Here is a 22677-nt window from a genome sequence, read left to right as displayed (position 1 = left end):
TGTTATGTGTGCATATATGTGAACATGCACACCACGTTTCCTTATCCATTCTTCTGTTGATGGGTATCCGGGATAGTTTCAAACCTTAGTGAGTTACAGTGCTATAAACATTGATATTCTGTATCCCTATAGTATGCTGATTTTAGATCTTTTGGATAATTACTGAGGAGTGGAATAGTTGTTGTGTCATATGGTTGTTTCATGCTTAGTTATTTGAGAAATTTTCATACTGTTTTCCATAGTGGTTGTACTAATTTGCAGTCCCACCAACAATGTATGCATGTAGCCTTTTCCCTACATTCTCACTAACATTTATTATTGTTTCTGTTCTTGATCACTACTATTTGGATTCAAGTAGGATGAAATCTCAATATAGTTTTAATTTGCATTTCCCTGATTGTTAATATATAATAGTGAACCTTTCTGCATATATTGGTGGACATTTGTATTTCTCTTTTTGGGAAGTATCTGTTTAGTTCTCTTGACCACTTGTTAATTATATTATTTATGATTTGGTTATTATTTTTTCGAATTCTTTATATATTCCAGATATTAATCTCATGTCTGAGGAGCAGCTGCCCAAACTCTCAAATTCTGTAGGTTTTCTTTTCATGTGTGTTTCCTTTGCTATGCAGAAGCTTTTAATTGGATGCAGTCTTACATATGGATTTTTATTTCTATTGCTTTAAATATCTTGTTAAGGAAGTTGGTGTCTTGTCAATATTTTGGAATGCTGAGTCCATATTTTTTCTAGAAGTTGCAGAGATTTGGGTCTAATTTCTGTCTGGATCACTTTGTGTTGACATTTGTGCAGGGTGAGGGGGGGCATCTAGTTTTATTCTTCCTCACATGGATATTGAGATTTCCCAGCACTATTTGTTTAAAAGGCTATATTTTCTTCAGTGTATATTTGTGTCCACTTTGTCAAGTATCAGGTAACTGTATCTATGTGAGTTTCTCTTTATGTCTTCTGTTCTGTTTCATTGGTCATCATATCTGCTTTAGTGCCAATGCCATGCTGGTTTTTTTACTATAATTCTGAGGTATAATTTAAGATCTGGTTTTGTGATGTCCCCAGTATCACTCTCCTTGTTCAGGACTGCTTTGGCTTTCCTGGGTCTATTATTCTTCCAAATGAATTTTAGAACTGTTTTTTTTCCTAGTTCTGTGAAGAATGTAAGTAGTATTTACACACACACACACACACACACACTAATAGAAGGGCACTTGGAACCCTCTTGTTTGGGAGCAATTCAAGTAAAACATTCTATGCTAGCCATTAAGCAAGGAAAACAATCAAGAGTCTTGAGCAGGTATCCTTACCTGGATCAAGATTATGAACATCTGAACAATGTAACACATCAGAAGTCAAAAAGAGAGAGCAGTTTTAGTCAGATGCAGGTCTTAAAAAATTGCAACCTTTCAATCTGTAAATCTAGTATTAGTGGTTTTGCTTCTTAATGAGCTTCTTTCAGGAACCTTTGATTGGATGCTTACTAGCAAATCATCCAGGAGATGCACAATCAGTATTCATTTCATGCTTTGCTAGCAAGTCACAAAATGAAAATTTAGTGTCGAATTTTGATTGATTCCTTGCCTGGAATTTATGATCTGGACTGTCCAAATTTTAATTGATTAATTAAAATCCACTGAGCATCTGATTGTATTTGTTTGTATCCAATGAATCTAACATATGCATTGAGTTCTTACTACTACCTTCTCTTTTTTAAGTTATTCTTTCAGTCTTAAAAAAGTGACCAAAACTACGTTTGCATTTTTCTTTATTTTATACCTGGAAAATATTTTTAAGAAAATTATTGATGAATATTAATTAGGCAGAACAGTGAGGAGCTGGATTGTGGTTCAGAGATAGAGCTCTCACCTAACATGCATGAGGCACTAGGTTTGATCCTCAGCACCACATAAAAATAAAAAGAAATAAAGATATGTGTCCACTTAAAACTAAAAAATAAATATTAAAAAATATGCATAACAGTGAGTTTCATTATGGCATATTTGCACATCCATATAACATAACCTGGAAATTTTGTTCCACTGTCTCCTAGCTCTGGAAATTGTTCTGCATTTAAACATATTTGTTTTATACAATTAATTTAAGTATTTGGAACATACTGTTTCTTTACATAGCCATATCTTTTTCAATCAAGCTACACCCTCTTAGATTTGCCCATTTGTGGTTGAGTTCCAGTCACATTAATTTTTGAATAAGCATAACAGCCTAAAGGGAAGAGGTAGAACATTATAAAACCATAGCATGACTTCCAACTGTTCACTTTTTCAATTTTAAATATTTTTATTGATTTTTGTAGACACTTAATCACTATAATACTTTATCCTTTATTTTGGGTTCCAAATTTTTAGTCAAAAGTTAACTTCTTTTAAATTGTGTGACTGTCATATTTGTGAGCATATATATAGGTGTAAATCACGTTATATTTTTCTTCTTTTTCCCACTACGTCAGACTCCAGCTCCTACACTATTCACAGCCGACTTTGTCAGTGACTCTCCGGTGACACAATTTCCAGTAAAGTTTTTACAAATATATATGACACTATTTATTTTATTTTAGTAGTTTCATAGCTTAAAACTTCCAAATATTTGTTTATTTTTTATTCTTATCAATTTGTCCTCTTGCTTCTGACAGATTTAAAGTATTTATAGTATTGGCTTAAAACCATATTATTCTTCAATATATTTTTCTATATATATTATTTTTTCTTATGAAAGTAACAGGTCTTCTCCAATACATCAATTGTACATTGCATCAGTAGTAATTATTATTGATTATAATCTTAAGAAAATGATCATCATGATAGTTTATTGAATTTCTAGCACAGACCCATCACAGGTTGTATTAGTCAGGGTTCTTTAGAGAAACAGAACCAACAGGATATATATATATATATTTGACTATAAAAAAGGGAATTTATTAGATTGGTTTACACAACCAGAAGCTGGATAGTCCACAATGGTCATCTGCAAGCTGCAGAGCTAGAGGAAACAGTAGCTGCATAGTTCAGGATGCTGAAACCTCAGAATAAGAGGGATCAATGATGCTACCCTAGTCAGGGACTGAAGGCCTGAAAACTCCAGTCACTGGCAGAGTCTGCTTTGAATAGTGTAGGAGCTGGAGTCTTATGTCCTCAGGCATCAAGAACTCCTTTAAGAAGAGAACAGCTTTCATTTGCTCTTTTTTCCTTGGTCTTCCAACATCTATACCAACTAAGCCTCCAACCTATTGCATGATGCTACTACACTTAGGGGATGCTCCACTTCAGTTCTTCAGTTCACTATCCCACATGCCAATCATCCCTAGAAACACCCTCATTGACACATCCAGAAGCCTCTTAACTTAGACATCTCTTAATCCAATCAAATTCACAATTTACAAGAACTGTTACACAGGTTCATGAATTTTATTTTACACTCCTCAACCTTCCCAACAGTCTTCAATGTTAAGATCAAGCACAATATTATTTTAAGAAAAATAAAGCATAGTTTGAACTAGCATCTAACTAGGGAAAATGAGGATCTGAATTATTTTTTTAAAGATATTTTTCTTCTCCCAGTGTTTATTCTCAAGAAATAGAAATTTACTTCTGTACTTTTTGCTACTGTGATAAATCTCTTTTTAAAATCCCAGTTGTTAAATAAGACTCTTAAAGACAGACCTGAAGAAAGCAGTTAATAAATCCACAATTTAATTTTACCCAGCCTCTCATTGGTCCATAAAAGAGAACATGTTGCACAAAGGTTAATCATACACACAAAAATTCTGGTCCAAAATTATTTCTATGTCTTGGAAAATGTGTTTCACAGTTACAGAACCCTTTTAGTGACCTGAAACAGAGACCTTGGGAATGTAGCCCTGAAGAAATCCATTAGTGATGTTAAAGAAATAAATGTAAAAAGCAAGAGTTTATAATTCTTAAAAAATGATTGCCAGATAGATACTAGATACTTCTAATGACGATCTTACTAAACAGAACTGAGTTAATATGGGCTCTTGGGACTTCACCTCCTGGCCTCAATCATATTTTTGCCAAGCAGTGTGTTCTTAGTCTGAAGACTTTTAGAAAATGTCTAATACAGTGCATCTTACAGAGGTCTTCATTTACTTTGTGTTTCTTTACAGTTTGGGGTCTTAAAAAGTGGAAAACATGATTCCATTTTCCTAAAACCCAAAGGATCACATGTGAAGATGCCATGAAAGTAAAACACATGCCCCAGGTTCTACCAAACATCCTAGAATTATATCAGTGAATATAAAGTTAAATATTTTGCAAAACTCAGTTATTTCATGTCTTCAAACTATTACCAATAATTTATGCATATGTCTTCCCAAAATATTCTACTTACTCTTTATTTATAAATGTGTCCTAAACACTTTTTATGAGGTTAGAAAATTCTAAGGGTCAGCATTCCAGTTTTTAAAACTTTAAGTGCATCAAACAACTAGGTGCCTACTAGTAAATAAAGTTTAATTGGAATATAGCCATATCAATTTGTTTATCATTGTCTGTGGTTGCTTTAATGCCGCAATGACAGAGTTTAGTTGCACCTGAGATTCTGTGTTTTTTAAAAAAGTCTAAATTAGTTACTGTTTGGTTCTATATAGGAAATTTGTAATTCTCGGGTGTAGAAGATGGAAGACAAATAGTTTTTGCACTCCTGGGCATTAAATTTTCATATTAAATGTTTTGTAATAAGTAGGCTTTGAATTTCTATGCCCATTCCTCTAGACCACCAATTCTTCCACTGTCCTTTATGTTTGGTCAAACCAGCATGTTATTTATGAGTGAATGAAAATTCACACAGGACACTCCCCCCATAATTTAAAATATTACCTTTGAGATTCCTTTAATTACTTTTTGGTTGTAGAAGTTATAACCACCTTCAACAATTTTTCCATTGTATTAAAGCAAATTGACAAGGATCCCATCAAAACTAAATAGCCATTGACCTTTTGATCAACAAGGCTTTCTTTTTGTAAAGGAAGAAATAAAGCTAATTCTTCTGAAATGCGTGTCCCAGAAACTGTCACATCAGCTGATTCTGAGCTTGTATGTTGATTACATACTTCAGTTAAACTCTATTTTCCTGAAGAAATATTTCTTTTACTATCTTGATGATTTTCTTCCTCAACTAGTATTATTACAGGAAGATAGTCAGGTACTAAAAATAAAAAAAAAAAGACAGGTGTTCAGGCAACCATGAAAATTTTAAATGGCTTGATTACTTCTCTGTGGTAGATGATTTGTTTTATTGTCTGAAATAATACAATTACATTGTGTTCTACTTCCATCTCTAGTTACATCAAAGAGAAGATAAAAGAATAAATTAAGCTGGTTTCAAGTACATTTTGGATAATAATTGCAGAGGATTGAAATTTGGCAGACCAGTTGAAATGTGCTCAAAATTCACTAAGACTAATATTTTGATAATTCTGACTTGTATATTTTAACTTTCCATCTCTCTTCCAATTGCTTTTGAACAAATTCCAGATCTCCATTTGAAATAATGACATAAAATATTTTTTTATTTTCCTAGTATTCTAGTGGTATGGAATAGAAAAACTTCTATCCAAATCATTCCCTTATAAAGATTTTAACCCTTTGACATAGTTTCCTATTTAAATGTCTATTGTGGCCTTTCTCAGTTCTAAATCTGAATTAGATGTGTCTTGAAAGGTTTTTTAAAATGCTGATACTCAAGCAGTATGTAAACCTCAGAAATTCTAATTGCTTTGGTCTAGTATGACAAAACATATATCTTTAAGATATTCACATAATTCTAATGTATACTAGGGTTGAAAACTGCTGGTTTAAATACTGTAATAAGTATCGACAAATCCAATAGACTCTCAGTAGAAACGAAGCATGAGGTTTCTGATGGAGGATAAAATGAACTTGAAATAGAAAAGCAATATGTGGAAACAGTTTCTAATACTGCCTTTGAGAAGATGATTCGAATTTACTTCCCAGATCAATAGAACACTCATATTTTAAAAACACCTGTACGTTGGTAATACAGGTATGTGTTATACCATTTCCCATGTGATTTCATACTCACCTACTTATGGAAGACTTAATATAAATAGATACAAATTTAAAGTACTTGTGCAGGACATAGTAATTGGTTGTCAGCTGTGTGCTTTTAAGAATTAATTTAAATGGATGTCACAATCTGAGGATAGAAGTTAATGCATTTTAGACTGGGAACACAGATGGGATCTAGGATGTATGAATACAGTTCTGATTTCCCTTCAGTAGAAAGTTTTAAGAATGAGGCAATCATGTGCCTTTTTTTTTTTTTTTGTAATAAGAAAGATAAAAACTTCACTGAAGACAGGGTGTTGAGTTTCATAGATAACTAATCAAGGTTCCTCCTGTCACATATCTCTCCTGGGACAGAGAAAGGTAGACTATAGCAGAACGAGAAACTTCACTTCTAGATTTAGCAATGTACTCTGATCTTCTCTTTCAGTTCCAAGATGTTTCTAGTAACACTTTAAAGAATTATATTTTCAAGCTATCGTAGGCCAGAGATGAAGATCTCCAAATTGTTTAGTGTTTTGCAAATATAATTAAATTAATTCTCGTATCTCACTATGTTAATTCTTTTAAGAAAATAAGTATGTAAATCTGAAATTATTTATTCATAGGTTCAATTCAATCTGTAACTATTTTCAAAATATTATGCTTTCCCCAAATATATTTCATTATCAATATTGAAATTGCAAATATTTGAATACCAGTACTAATCTTCTTTCCTTCTTTTGTTTCTGCCTCTTTCCTGCTTTTAAAAACAATTCTTCTTTTCTCTTCCTTTTTTTCTGTTTCATTTTTAAAATTATAAATTCATACAATACAAAGATATGCAAAAAGCATATTAATTAATATCCATTGGTCCCAAGTAACAAAAATTAAAAGACTGATTTTCATCTTTACACAACATTAGTTTGGTTAAACTGCTGTTATGTTGTTTTTGTTTTGTTTTGATTGTGATTTTTAAAATTCCTTCATGAAAAAAGGGTTTTTTCTCCTAAAGCAACTAAGTAGATGGCTCTATAGTTAGACACTTAGAGTTGAGGGCTCTGGATTTGGAGTGCCTATTTTAATCTGATCTCCACCGATCACTTGGAGCTTGGAAGCTTCAGTTCCCTCATCTGTAATATGGTAACAATGGGAATATACATATACGCACACATGTTTATGTGATATATATGTAGTGATACATGGTTATATACATGAAGGTAATCTATATAAAGATGAAGAATACTATATGCATATAGTATTAAGTTGTGGTATGACACTTAGACATTTACAAGATAAAGTATCATTACTATTACTGCTCAAATTTAATGCTAATTAACTTACATTTTAGAAAAGAGAAAGTTTCCGAGTAGTTTCCTTCCAATCTATGCAAAATAATTTTTCTAGTGTGCTAAGAGCTCAGAAGAGCTTGGAGGGTCTGAGTAGGACCACAGCTGTCATAGACTTATTTGAGATGATTTGCCTGACTTAAAAGTAAACAGATAATTTATAATCTTTCTATATATGAGTTCTCAAAGACCCCACGTAGTATCTGGTTCTTATGGTACCGCACAGTGATTAGTTTTCAGAAAAATTTTTGACAAGGGACGGGTTTTGTGTGAATGGGTGAGTAGTAGTCAGTTCACCTGAGAGATCCAGTGAAAAAACAGTGACCAGCCAAAGCCTAAGTTTTCAAACATTTTTCATCTTCTCAGTTTTATTTATTTTAAATTTTTTATTTGTTTTAATTAGTTACACATGAAAATACAATGACCTTGACATATCATACATTTGAATCAGATGGGATATAATTTCTCATTTTTCTGAGTGTACAGGTTGCAGAATCACATTGGTCATGCAGTCACATATATACACACATGCAGTCACATATATATACACAGTAATAATAATGTCTGTTTCATTCTACTATCCTTCCTTTCTCCCCCACTCCTCCCATCACTTCTCTCTATCCAATCTAAGGTGATGCTATTCTTTTTTTTTTTTCTCACATCTTCATACACGTATTTTGTGTAATGATGAGGGTCTCCTTCCACCTTCCATGCAATTCCCCTTCTCCCCTTGTTTCCCTCCCACCTCTCTTCCCTATCCAGAGGGGACACAGCCACATCAATGTTTATAGCAGCACAATTTACAATAGCTAGACTGTGGAGCCAACCTAAATGCCCTTCAATGGATGAATGGATTTTAAAAACATGGCATTTATACACAATAAATACTACTCAGCACTAAAAAATAACAAGATCATGGCATTTGCAGGGAAATGGATGGCATTAGACAGATTATGCTAAGTGAAGTTAGCCAATCTCAAAAAAACAAATGCTGAATGTCTTCTCTGATATAAGGGGGTGACTCAAAATGGGATAGGGAGGAAGAGCATTCGAAGACGATTACAGTTTTATTTATTTATTTGAGAAAATTTTGTGTGTTCCCTTTTATGAGAGAGAGACATCCATTGTCCTGGGTAAGTATTCTTTGTGGCTAGGTATATATGTTATTCTTAATGGTAAATATATAGTGGCTTCTCAATAAATATGGATGAATGAATGAATGTACAAATAGGTGGATGGTTGAATGAAAGGTTTGGCCCTCCTATCAGATTCCTGCAATCTACTAAAAAATACCAAGGAAATCCATACAACGCCGTGCTTAAAACATCTTTAGTATTAGGGAGAATTTCTCTAAATGTTCTCCTTAGAACATTTTTAGGTTTTCTCCTCTCCAAAGTAGATCTTGGAGTTAGAATTATGGTGTGTGGATTACTTGAGATAACATGGATGTGAATTTTTTCCAACGTTATATTTATTATTGAATGGGAACTTGTTATGAAAAGTAAATGGAGTGGTATCATGCAGTAAAAGTTGAGCTTTATGAAATATTTTTGTGAGTGAATGAGTAAATGAATAAGTGAATGGATAAAAATATCTTGATAAAATTAAACTGGGGCCAAGCATCTGCTAACTCACACAAAGTCCAGAATTTTTGGTAAAGAATTACTATTTACACACTTAAACCAAGAGTCATCCAAAGACAGTCCCATACCATTGTCCTAGTATGAGTCACATGGAAACAAAATTTATAGATTTGTTTTCTCTCTGACCAGCTAAGTAACTATATAACAACTTTGATGCTGCCTCTTAACTCACAATATCTATAATATTTATTATATGATTCTATGCAGTTTAAAAGGCATATATTACTGCACTGTGAGCCCCAGGAATGTTGGGCCAAGTCTCATCCTTTCACTATTATCTTCTCTAGCTCTCTTTTTGGCACATGGTAAACACTCACCCAATGACTATTTAAGGAATGAGTCAATCAATAAATGTGAATATGTTCTATAATAATATCACTTGCACTACTCTTTAGTGGGAAAAATGTTTATTATCAAGAGTTCACAAAAACAGACACAAAAAATTTTACCAATATGTGAAAAGTTGTTGTAAAAATATGTCTAAATTATCTGGGCATGGTGAAGTGTGCCTGCAATCCCAGAGTTTTGGGAGGCAGTTGCAGAAGGATTGCAGGTTCAAGGCCAGCCTCAACCTCTTAGCAAGACCTTAAAAATAAATAATAAAAATAAATAAATGTTGGAGATATGGCTCCGTGGTTAAGCACACCTGGGTTCAATCCCTAAGACCATTTTGTCTAAATTATTCTTAAATAAAAAAAATTCAAAACAATTCAGAAACATAGCACGTATACAATGAGAAATTATTTTCTATTTATCTATATGGATACATCATTCTCTGTCTTGTGGTTGAGATTCTAGCTGCATCTACTTCTTCAAGCAGATATCACATGAAGGATGATTTTAAGAAACAGAAAAGCTTTTTTCCCAAGCCTGAAATTTACCTGGGAGTGCCTCTTTTGACTTCCTATTCCTTTTACTCTTGAAAATTTTCAGGTAGAGAAAATTGGGCATGCAATCATGCTAATGAAACCACCGAGGAGCCTTTCCAGGTTCATGCTGTATGACGCTCACTGTGCGAAAAGATTGTCACTTAATACAGTTCCTGGACTGTAAGAGCCCTGTGATTTAATATTAAGTATTTTTAAGATTCTCAGTTTACGTAGAATCGTAGAATCGAGTCTGTTTATTTGCATGAAAATCCTTTATTGTTATTTACAAAAGCTTGTATTTGCGGGCCTTGGGATACTCCACGGTCTGCCTTAAGTTACTCCAGGAATGTTCGAACAACAACAGCAAAAATCTGGGGACCTAGATAACTGTACTGTGAACTAAAATGTGGGTGCAGATTCTGATGGGCATGTTCTTAAGATCCTGTGGTGTCCTCATTCCATGATAAGGCATACCAAAAGATGAGACTCTGCAATTCATAGGACTTTGGCCTGTGGTGCTGTAGGGTATAATGGAAAGAACGATGATAACAAATTCATCAGTACGTTTTAATCTCACCTTGTCACTGCAACTGTGACGCTGATTAAGTTACCCAAAGTCTCCAAGCCTTGGTTTCCTCATGTACCTATAAGTTTGGTGTGAGATTTAACTAAAATAATGTATTAAAAGGTCTAGCACAGTGCTTGGTATCTGGTAGACATTTTATTTTATTTTTTTACTGCTAGACATTTTAAAGATATTATTATTTCTTTTACTATTATGCAACTAGTAAGCAAATGAATAAAATATACCTGGTATTATATGCCTCATGCTAATTAGTATACAAAGTATTTTTTTTTAAGTAGCTGATAGCTTTTGGAAAAAAATAAAATCAAAATTACATATAGAGTGCTTGGTATGTGCTGTGCTAAGCATTTCATAACAATGACCTCAAACTAACCCTATGAATTAAATGCATTTGTATTCACATTTTACAAATGAGCAGACTGTGTGGCCACATGGCTAAATAAGTTAGGAATAGTACAACTAGGACTAAAATTCAGGTCTAACTCCCAGATTCATATTTCTAACCATTCATAACTTTAAGAAGTTTAAAAGTATAGGGCTAAAATAAAGCAGATCACCAAGAAAGCATTAATTGATAATTATTACATTTATTATAGGCAAACCAGGCTATTAAATTTTTCCATAGAGGTGATAATAGTTGCTTGTTAAAAGGCATTATTTTCATCTTAAAAAATATTTTTTCCTGGAATGAACCCCCTCCCTGAGTTTAATTAGTGCAAGTGTGTTGTGAAGTTTTTTTCCAAACTCCATTAAACTTTTAAGTAATGTATTGAATCTCTACTCAGTCGAACAACAAAAAATTATGCAAGAGACTAAATCTAGCATTACAATTATGAAGTGAACTCTAACAATCTAAACTTAGAGTGCACTTCTTAAAATTTAGGCCCCATCCCAAGCATAATGAATCAGATTCTCTGATTATGTGATCCAGGAATCTGAATGTTAAAAAGTGCTCCAGGATAATTCTTATTCATTCTTACCTCTGACCCTTGAGTCTTTTTTTTTTTTTTTTTTCTGATTTCATGGGTTCAGAGGAAGAGTCTTTATATTTGTTTTTAAATTGCCTTCCAGCTGATTTTAATTTTGCAACCAAGGTTGAGAACTCTTGGCAGGAAAAATGTTTGTCTTTTCAATGGGAAGTTCACAGTAGTACAAAAGATTGTGAGGGTGTACTCAGCAATTCAATTTGTCAAGGCTGAGGTTACTGTTGATTGTGTGCCAGGCACTGTACTTCTAAGTGAAGGTAAAGAAGAAAGAGACAAGTCACCTGCTTTCACTTGAAAGCAGTTTTCATGGCATGAAAATAAAGGAAAAGACCTATGAAGAACTGACCATTCTTGTTGCTACTGAATGATATGAGATTGAAGGGATGGCAAATAATCTTTCTGCCTACATGCATGAAGGGGTGTGGTGTCCTTTTACAAGAGGTAGGGGTAATTTGTGCTATGACAAATACGAAAACTTATTGAGAAAATCTTACTGCAAAGAAACAATAGTGGTAATGTAATTTTTAATGGATCCCACAGTAGATTTACTGATTATCAACCACAGTGACTTTAATTTTTTTCTTGTTTTTGTTTTGTCCATTGTAAATCTTTACTCACACTCCTCTGTTTGAGTCACAGTGGACGGCTTCAGTCTTACAAAATCAGGAGGCTGCTTCAGTTTTATGATGATGTGAATGAAAAGTTCTTTAAGAACCTTGGTTTTCTATTTTAAGTCCTGGCATTTGACTGGTTTCATCTACTTGCTCCTCACTTTTTGATCAATTGATACCTAGTTTAGACGGATATCTGGCTGAGTTGGGACATGTTTGATCTTGGAATAAGAGTCCAATAATAAATAAATATCCCATGGAGCTTTTTAGGTTTTATCTAGGTGAAAAAAATCTCTTTTATCATCCAAGTTCTTTGATGTAGGTGACCCTCTAGTCTTTTGATGTGTCAAACGCCCAGAATGGCAGACAGTCCCAACAAACTAGCAAGTCCAATTTTGGCTTTTTGGAGGTAAAGAACTAACTAAATGACATTTAGGGAACTGAGAATTATAAAAACATGCAAATGACGACTCTGGGCCCTGCTATGATAGTCTCAAATTGCTCTATCACCATAAATTGTTTAAAAAACAATTGGTTTTAGATTTATTTCTTGTGAAGTAATCACTTTCTTCTCCTTATTTCTTATGAATGACTTTTATACATTTTGGCATGGTGAATAAAATACTGATATTCTTCAACTCATAATCAAATTATAACCTGATAACTCATTTTATGTTGAAAATGTCCTAAGCATATACCATGCTGCCTATTGCTAGCCAAGGAAATGATCAAAATTCAAAATGTGAAATATAATTTCTACTGAACACATATCACTCTCATACAATCTTGAAGTTAAAAAAAATTTATAACTTAAGCCATCCTAAGTCAGGAACCATTTGTAATCACTTTTTAATTTTTACCATTACTTCACACATTTATTAATAATGACAGAAATATAATAAGTATACATTATGAACAAGTTGTGCAGGCTGAGAGAGATGCAACTGTGAAATTATAAAGCTATGGTCTAGTGGGAAACGTTAATGTCTGTTTTAAGGAAAGTAGATAGAAAATGCTTCCATCCCATGGTTACGGAGTCAGATAAGACTCTGAAGAAAATAATATCCAAAGAATAACTGCAAAGGGAGGGTGAAAGGAGGAGTTAACAGCAGAGGGAAAAAAGAGTATGAAGTATATGAAAAAGTGTGGGGAAAATATGAGAACATAAATGCTCTAGGCTTTGCAAATTCTTGAGGTAAGGGTCATTATTATTGTGTATCAAGTTATCTTAACACTTAGAACTAAAAACAGCAATACAAATATTTATTACTACTCAGTTTCTGTAGGTTAGGAATCCAAGGACATTGAAAGTGAGTCTGTGATTTCAGGGCCTCTTGATGCTGCAATCAAAGTTTGGCCAAGATTGTTGCCAAATCCGGTTCCAAACTCACTCATGTAGTTCTGAGCAATAGTCAGTTATTCAGGAACTGTTGAACCTAGTTCCTCTGTTTTCTCTGACTGCTAAAGAACAGATAAATCAGTTCTCTGTGACATGTGCTACTATACAGGGCAATCCAAAATGTAATAACTGGCTTCCATCAGGACAAGAAAGCCAGAAAGTAAGGCAATCCAGATGGAAGCCACAGTCTTTTTTAACCTAATTTTGGAAGTGAGATCCTATCATTTGCCATAATCTCTTCATTACAAAAAAGTCACTAAGTCAAACCAACACTAAAGAGGAGGGAACTATACAGCATTCCACTATGAGGCAGAGATCATTATGTACTGCTTTAGTGGCTGCCTATCACAAATACCATTGTATATTTAAGAACCAGAAATTTGTTTATCTGCAGCATCAATGGTGAGAAAGTGAGGATAAATTACACTGGTAAGCTAAACAGAAACCATACTGCAAAAGGTTGGAATTCCAGTTAGCAAGTTGATTTTTCATTGTAAGAGAAAGCATTTAATTAGGGAGTGGCATGGCATCATCATACCTGCATTTTAGAAAGTTAATGTGGCTGGGGTGTAGAGATGGTGATGTTCTGGATTATGGTTAGAGGCTGCTGTGAGAATCTTGAGAGGATAAGATGATGACCACTTGGATCATTAGTGTAAAAATAGAAAATAATGGATGAATTCAAGAACTTATTAGATCAGCTAATTCAACAAGGTATAGAATAATAGAATAATGCATTTAGGTCTTCAAGAGAAAGGAAATTTAAGAATGAAACACAGTATCTGATTTGGGAAAAATTACTGCAATGTCATCCCACTAATATAGAGAACAAATAAGTGAGTTTGGGGATAGAGAAGGCGACAACTTTTCTGGGGTCTGTCTGAATTTGAAGAATGATGAGACATCAAAGCAAATATATCCAGTAAATATTTAAAAATATGACCAGGAGATCTGAAGGGAAAAACGGGACCACAGTGAGATGCAGATTTCTCTAGCACAAACTTGCTCATTGATGCTACTCGAGTGGTTGAGATTTCAGGCAGAAACTGGCACCAGGCAGAGGTGTGCTAGCAGAGTATTTCTACAATAGCAAGTAAAAACTGAATTGGTGTGAAAAAAAAATTATAAGGCAGAGGACCAGGAAAGTGAAAAGTTTTGCAAAACAATGCCATCTACATTTGGATATGTGACCTTTTTCCTTTATGTAAATTAGAGACTTTTTTGTATGTTTTTTAAAGAATGAGAGCAACATAAATACACATGTTGTAGATAAACAGTTTGTAAATGTGTGTGACTTGTATGTGTTTGCAGGAAGTCACACAAGTCCCTGTTCATGTTCATGTACGTCAATTAAAAGGCAAAACTTTATGTAGAAAGTACTGCAGCCTCGAAGGTGAATGGTTATTGGGACGCGAAGAAACACAGCTGGTTGGATCTAACTAAGTACTTTTGTTCAGATACTGACGAGTAAGAGGGTAGATTCATAGTTAGCAGCAGAGTAATATAGGTGTGTAATGCAATGACACTGATATCATCTTTCCTTTGGAAACATCAGATCTACTTGTGCCCTCTTTTGATGTTATCTATATCTAAGTAAGCTCACAGGAGCCCTCCTTCTCTAGTTATTGACTCCTCCCTCAAATGAGTGATCATTTGCAAGATACTACTAGATCAGAGAAAATATTTGCATTCCAGTGATTAAATGATATATTGTTAATAGTTTCATTTAATACTGGCATTTTAATATAATAAAACAGGGCATCACTTTCTTTAGATGTGAATCTGTTCCTTTAAGCAAATAAATTTCAATCGTATACACATGGCTTTGTCTAACTAGAAGCCTTAGAAATAACAATAAGTTCCCAAGGATAAGGCAAAGAAAACAGAAAAGAGAAAAGGCAAGGATAAAAGAGGACCAAATACAAAATGTGCTCAGTGGTGTAAGACTTGGTAGTACGGAAAAGGTTGATAGGTCAAATAAGCAAACATAAGGATTCTGAGAAAGCAAAGATTTGGCTGGAAAATTATGAGTACTTTTGCTCCTCAGAGTACTGTATTTTTGTTGAACTGTACTTTCTTTTTCTTTTTTAAACTTCTGATTTTAAAATAATTGTATAGAAAAATCACAAAACTAGAACAAGGAATTACCACAACTCTTTACCCCATCTTTAATAGATGCCCACATTTTTTTAAAAAAATTAAAGATGGAACAATACCTTTATTTATTTGTATGTGGTGCTGAAGATTAAACCATTGCCTCACATGTGTGAGGCAAGCGCTGTACCATTGAGCTATAACCCCAGCATCATAGATGACAGTATTTTACAGAAACACATGTCATCAAAACTAGGAAACCAATATTTATGCAATAGTATTTCCACTTCTGTCTATTACCCATGCAATTTCCATTTTTTTCACTAGTCAATAACTCTTTAATATCATGTCTCTCCCATGCAATACTATGATGTTTAAGGATATTGGAAAATATTGACAGGTTTATTTGAACCATTATTGGGAAAACTTGAATAGATAGTATAATAAGTAATTTAGAAATTTGAAACGTGACTGGACTGAAACAGGAATGAATGAATGGGTGAACCTGGTTGACTACCCAGAATTTGAATCTCAAAGTTGCTTTGTTGTTGCCTATGCAGCATTATGAAGGTAATGACTCTCCTTAAATAATAAAAATGCATGGATGTAAAAAAAATGTAAAAAGAGCCAAATACCAGTGCTAATAATGAGACATCCAAGTAGGTGGTGGTTCTTAACTATAAAATAAAAATTATATAAATTAAATAGAGTATCTAAGAACTATGATATGAAGAAATACACAATATGCTTTTTACCGTAGGTAAACCTAAGTTGAAGGTTTCCTAGCAGGACAAAATCGAAAACTGTCTACTTACACTTAATTAAATAAATAAAAGTTACTTTTGGCATTTGAACAAAGTACACATGCACAGGACAAATTCCTCAGCATTCATTGAATGATATGATGACTATACTACCCCTGGGGGCAAAATAGTTGGCTTATTTAGTTTCAAGGATATTTCCTGGGATTTAGCAGTAACTTCACTCAAATTAAGAGTAAAGACACTCAACCACAAAGTGCCAACTCCTACCACCAGGGAAAAACAAAACTTCACAATCAGAGACTCTGCCAATCTAGTTCTATGGAATCATGTTACTTCTGTCAAATGGAAAAAAAAATCCAGGTTTATGCCAAAAATATTTCAAAAAGTTAAATCTCTTAAAAATATTTAGCAGTGTATTTTATGATCCTCTATAAAATAAAAGAACTGGCTTATAATAAAATGGTCAAAGTTTCAGAGACATGAAAAAAAAAAACAGAAGACAGTTTATATAAATTGAAGTTCCAGAAATGAAAATTAAAAGTAGTCTCATAGAGAAAGGAATGGTGAAACTCAGTATATATTCTCATAATATAACCCAAAACTATTTTGTGGGCACCAACTTTGACTAGGAATTCTAAATTGCTGCCTGATATGTATAATCAACACTAAATCAAATCTGAGGTAAGACACTGGATGGATAATACTTAGATGGAAAGATAAATTCCTTACTAGATAATCTTTGGCCATCATTTGGAAGTTCAGTGGTTTGATGGGTTGGGAAACAGTGTCCACTGAGTTTTCCTTTATGACCTGAAGAGAGTCACTGCTGATGGACAATAATTCTCGAAGTTTTTTATTTTCAAACTCCAATTGCTCTGGTTTTTCCTGAATTTTACAAAACTGATCATCATCCACCTGAACTGCTGTCTTCACTTCTTCCATTTCACAGTTTCTATCAATCTGACCTTCAATTTCCTCCATTTTCCTGCTGCACGTCTCTAATCTGTGTGTTCTCTTGAGGCAGCAGAATGTGAGGCTTGTATCTAGACATGACCTTCACAAATGACGCATGTTCTTGATACACTACCCTCTGGAACTGGGAAACTCCAAGCCAAGACCCCATTTTGCATCTCTCACCTCCCTTCCAGTGTCTAGAACCCTGCAATTTCTATTTTAATAGGTTCCAATTCAGAATATCACAGTCCTCATAGTTTTCATATTTCCTTAGTCTCATGTCATCTGACAGAGGTTTCAGTCTTTGTCTTCCATTATATGGCAAGTAATCCTGTAAAATTCTGACTGTTCAGTAATTCTGCAATATATGCTCCATTGATTGGCCAGTGATTCTTAATTTGTCTGATGCGTTCTCATAATTAAACTCAAATTATCAATTTTTAACAAAAATACCAACAATGATGCAAACCTTTAACTGTTGAGTTTTTTTCCCCCAGGATTAAATTTATTATTTGTTATACTTTTCACCTTTCCAAATTTTAACAAATGGAGATTTCATTTGGAATTAGATAGGGATCCAAACATATGGCATATTATTTACAAAAGTGAATTCAATAATGTATCTTGGACTTGAGTTTGTTTATGAATTAAGCAATGCAGGCAAAGACAACACGGGTAAAAAAAGCCCTGTCTTTCCCACATCCAGGTAGGAACCATCCAGGTATTAGAGTCCATGAAAGATACATACAGACTCTAACACATTACTCTTGCCAAGTAAAACCCATATGAACTGCGGTCATTAAGAATGTTCACTGTTGTTAGGCATGCAGTAAAATCATGCTTTTCTGCCCTGTGGAGTTAGAAATGGCCCTGTGATTTGCTTTAGTCAATGATAAGTGATTCAGGCTGGTATACATTATTTTTTGAAGGAAGACTCCCTACCTTCTGCCACATAGTTTGTGTCTACTGGGTCAGCCTGGGTCCCTATGTGTGGAACACATGGGTAGGGGTACCAACTGATCTGTAGCAATCCCAAGATGAGTGAGAAGTAAACCCTTGCTGTTCTAAACCTCTGAGAATTAGGGTTGGATTGTTACTATAACACAGTCTATTCTATTCTGACTACCAGAAGGCTTTACAATCTTATAAAGATAAATCAGTTTTCAAACTCTGAGGAATAGTTTTCCCTCCAACAAAAGAAAAAAAATCACTGATGTGGGTTCCAACTTCATTGAACAGCAAGTAGTTTGCATGGGAGAAGTTATATTCCCAGGAGATAATCACAATGCATAGTAATAATTATAGCATAAAACTAACAATGTCAATGACAACTGAAGTCTGTGAGGTATCTATTATGAGTTAGCAACTGAGATGCATTTTATATGTATTATTTCTTTTAATTCCCAAATGATTCTTATTACAGAATGATTGTTATTTGTCAGTTTTGTCAATAAAGAGCTGAGGCTTAGCAATCTTAACTCTCCTACCAACAAACTCAGACATAAGAAGAGAAACTGGAATTCAAATCCAGTTCTGCACTGTGTAAGCTTTGAACCATCTAATATGCTACACATTAAAAAAAAAACTGTATAGGCTTGAAGTAAAATATTTGTGACATTTAAGTTTTAAAGTGTTTTAAAAGAGTTGAAAGATGAATGTTCATGACCTTAATAGAATATGGAAACATCTTTGAAACATCATGCAATTTACTTATTTTTTGAGGGATGCTATAGTGAATGACCATATATATACTAGGTGACTTCAAACAATAGGGATTTATCCTTTCACATGTCTGGAGGCTGAAAATTTGAAATCCGACTATCTACTATCTACTAACATGTTACAAGACCTCTTTGGGTTCTAGGGCAGAATCTTTCTGAGGTTCTTCCTACCCTCCAGTGGCTTCTTGCAGTCCTTGGCATTATTTGACTTGGACCTGCATCCCACCAGTCTCTGACTCCATCTTCACAGGGCCTTCTCTGTATGGGTCTTTGCACACTTTCTCTTATTTCTATAAGGACACAGGCTTTGTATGTACGGTCCACCTAAAACCATAATCACAGCTATCACCATTCTTATTTTTACATTGGAGACTATCTTGTCAAGCTTTCATTGGAGGCAACTTGAATAGAAAGTAGCCCATAAAAAATTATTTTATCAGCTCGGGATGTGGCTCAAGCCGTAATGCGTTAGCCTGGCATGTGCACAGTGCTGGGTTCGATCCTCAGCACCACATAAAAATAAAATGAGGACGTTGTGTCCACCGAAAACTGAAAAAAAAAATACTAAAAAAAATTCTCTCTCTCTCTCTCTCTCTCTCTCTCTCTCTCCCCCTCTTAAATAAAAATTATTTTATTACTTGTAGTAAGAAAAGAGTAACTGTTAGTACTTAGGTTTACCTAAAACCTCAGGAGCACTTTTGCAGATGTAAGAGAAATATTAATTAAATATTGTGTAATTTTCTTCTCTTAAAAGTAATCATTACTTGTAGGTTTCAGATGTTGGAGCAAAAAATATTGCTTTGAAACATTTTAGATTGACTTAAGAAGGTGTTAGGAGACAGTATGAGAAAAATTTAAGATAATTTAAAATATATTTTAAAATTTACTTTAAATTAATCATGAATATGCAAATGTTATAATAAAGATGTAACTTCAGTATGAGACGACTGAGAAGATCATGTTTCTAAGAAAAATTAAAATTGAATGTTCTTCCAAATAGAGGAAAGAGTCCATGAGCTTGAATGAAACATTTATAATCTTATTTTCATCCATTTCTAAATGAAATTTTGCATTTCTTTAATACATTTGGCTATAAATGTAAGCCAAAAACCCCTATTGTTTATTATATATGAATTTATGTGAAAAATCACAGAAGAAATATCAGCGTCTGTCATTTGGTAAAGATGTCACTAACATATTTTCATAGTCTATTCCAGGAGCTGCAGATATCTTGCTATAATGTTCATGTTTATCACTTCCAACTTTATAGTCATGAATGTAGCTGTTGCTAGATCTTATTATTCAATATGTTCATAAGGAAACAGATTTTTCTATATCACATAATGGGTTTTGATATTTGACTAATTATATTACATTTGACCTACACACACACACACACACACACACAGAGAGAGAGAGAGAGAGAGAAACATACAATATGTATATATATTTTTGAACATGTATATGTAAACATCATATGCTTCAAAATATTTAAAAATATGGTTAAAAAACAAATAGAAAATATATTTTGAAATTAGTAAAAACCACTCCACTAATACAGTCTTTAAAATGTTTAGCCATGTCTTTTTATTTATTTATTTATTTTGAATTTCTGGTTTTAAGTAACTTATTTCTACATGCATACAATGAGTTTTTACAATGTCTGGTATACTGTTTAAGAAGCCTAAAAGGATACAAAACTGGATGAAACATAGTTTTGCCCTAATTAGGAATAGGGTGAGGATATGAGACAAATATTAATAAAGGGATAAGCCTGTTCAACAGAAGTAGGATGCAATATTTTGAAGAAAATAGGAAATGTGTTAACAAAGAGATTCACATGTGTTGGGTGGTGTGGTACATGCGTGTAATCCTGGTGGTTCAGGAGGCTGAGGCAGGAGGATCTCAAGTTCAAAAGCAACTTAGTAAAACCTGCCTAAAATTAATAATAATAATAATAATGATAGGGCTGGGGATGTATCTCAGTGGTTAAGTGCCCCTGGGTTCAATCCCTGGCACAGAAAGACAGAGATGGCAGGGAAAGAGGGGGAGATAGATAGATACTGATTGATTCACATGTGAGATTAATGCATAGTTTTCACAGGTAGAAGATAAATGAAGCCCATTCCAGTAAAAGCGTGTATTATAAGCACCAGTATCAATGTGGAAAGTAAAGGAGGTTTTTGTCACAGGTTGGTGTTCAGCAGCACAGCGTTGAGGTGTAAATGTGGTTGGAAAAGAAGTCCAACACTATCTTGGAGACCTTGAATTAAAAGACAAGAAATTCATCCTTAATTTGGTAGAAATTGAAGAGCCAGGAAGTGTGAGAGCAGGTTATTGTCAGAGCTATAATTTAGAAAGATTAATCTGGTTGTTGAATGTTGCCTTGGAGAGACAGAAAGCAGTAGACCAGTGAAAAGGCTATTACAATGACAAAGTAGAAACGTTATAAAGGCTCATATTAGGGTAATACAGGTGAGAATGAGCAAAATATGAAGGGCACTAGAATATGTCTGTGTGATTTGGATAGTGATTAGATGAGGGAGATGCACAAGGAGGACGGAATTTGTGTAATTGATACTATTGACGAGCATTTTAAGGAAGTGATGGCTAATTCCATTTTGAATATGATGGGTTTGTGCTATCTGTGGCCTTTGTGCAAAATCACCTGATAAAGAAGTCAAGCAGTCAGTTAGATATACATGACTGAGATTCCCCAAAGGAACCAATACCAGGAAAGAGAGATGCAAAAATCTAGAGGAATACACTTTGAATTACTAAATAGCCCCCATTCAATTAATCACACCTTCAATTTGATTGAAGGCTTCAGGAGGCTCAGTTTATTTCAATTTGCTATGATTTCTAGTTAAACCTTTGTAGTCTCCTCACAGCTTGTATTTTGTTTAATGAGGACCAGCAGTGCCTTATTTCCAGTATGCCTTGGGTGGAAAAGTATGTTGAGAAGCAGACTTGTTCTTGGGGCAATTTTCTAGTCCAATTTGCAAACCCAAGAAATTCTGCTCTGCTTTCTCAACTTTAGGTGTTCATCCTAGCAAACAGGGATAGATATACTGCCTGTTAATCTTCATACTCCATTCAGCTGTTCTTTCTTCCTTAGAGCAAAATGATTTAGGGTAGTAATATGAAAGGAAATGAACTAACATGATATAAAAAATGGTGCATAACTTGGAACCTTAACTAAGTTCAGAGTTGCCGCTGATTACTTTCCGATCTCATTCTTTATTTGCAAATGCCACTGCCTCATGGCCACTGAGTTCCTATTATATTATTACATCATTAATCATTATAGGAATCCCAATACAGCTCCAGGGTAAACATAAGCATGCTCTATCTTTCACTCGTGTCTTGCAATATCTCTCCTTTCTTTCATTATCATGTTGGAGCTTGCATTTAAATAGCCACTTGTTTCTGAAATATCTTTAAAGTACTTGATGATCACTGACATGAAAATCTCTGGGGAATAAAAAAGCAACAATTTTTTGAAACTGCATTGGAAGGTAAGATTATTTAGGAATATGATATCTCATTCATTTGAAAGAGGGAAGATTCAGGAGGTTAAATAAAATTATATTTGTGTTGAAAAGCAGTAAAACTGCAATATCCCAATGGAAAAAAATTAATAT

Source organism: Spermophilus citellus, assembly GCF_964194105.1.
Source record: "Spermophilus citellus genome assembly, chromosome: 2".
In the NCBI taxonomy this organism is placed as follows: Eukaryota; Metazoa; Chordata; class Mammalia; order Rodentia; family Sciuridae; genus Spermophilus; species Spermophilus citellus.
The sequence above is the reverse complement of the archived record's forward strand: the minus strand, read 5'-3'. Positions refer to the sequence as shown.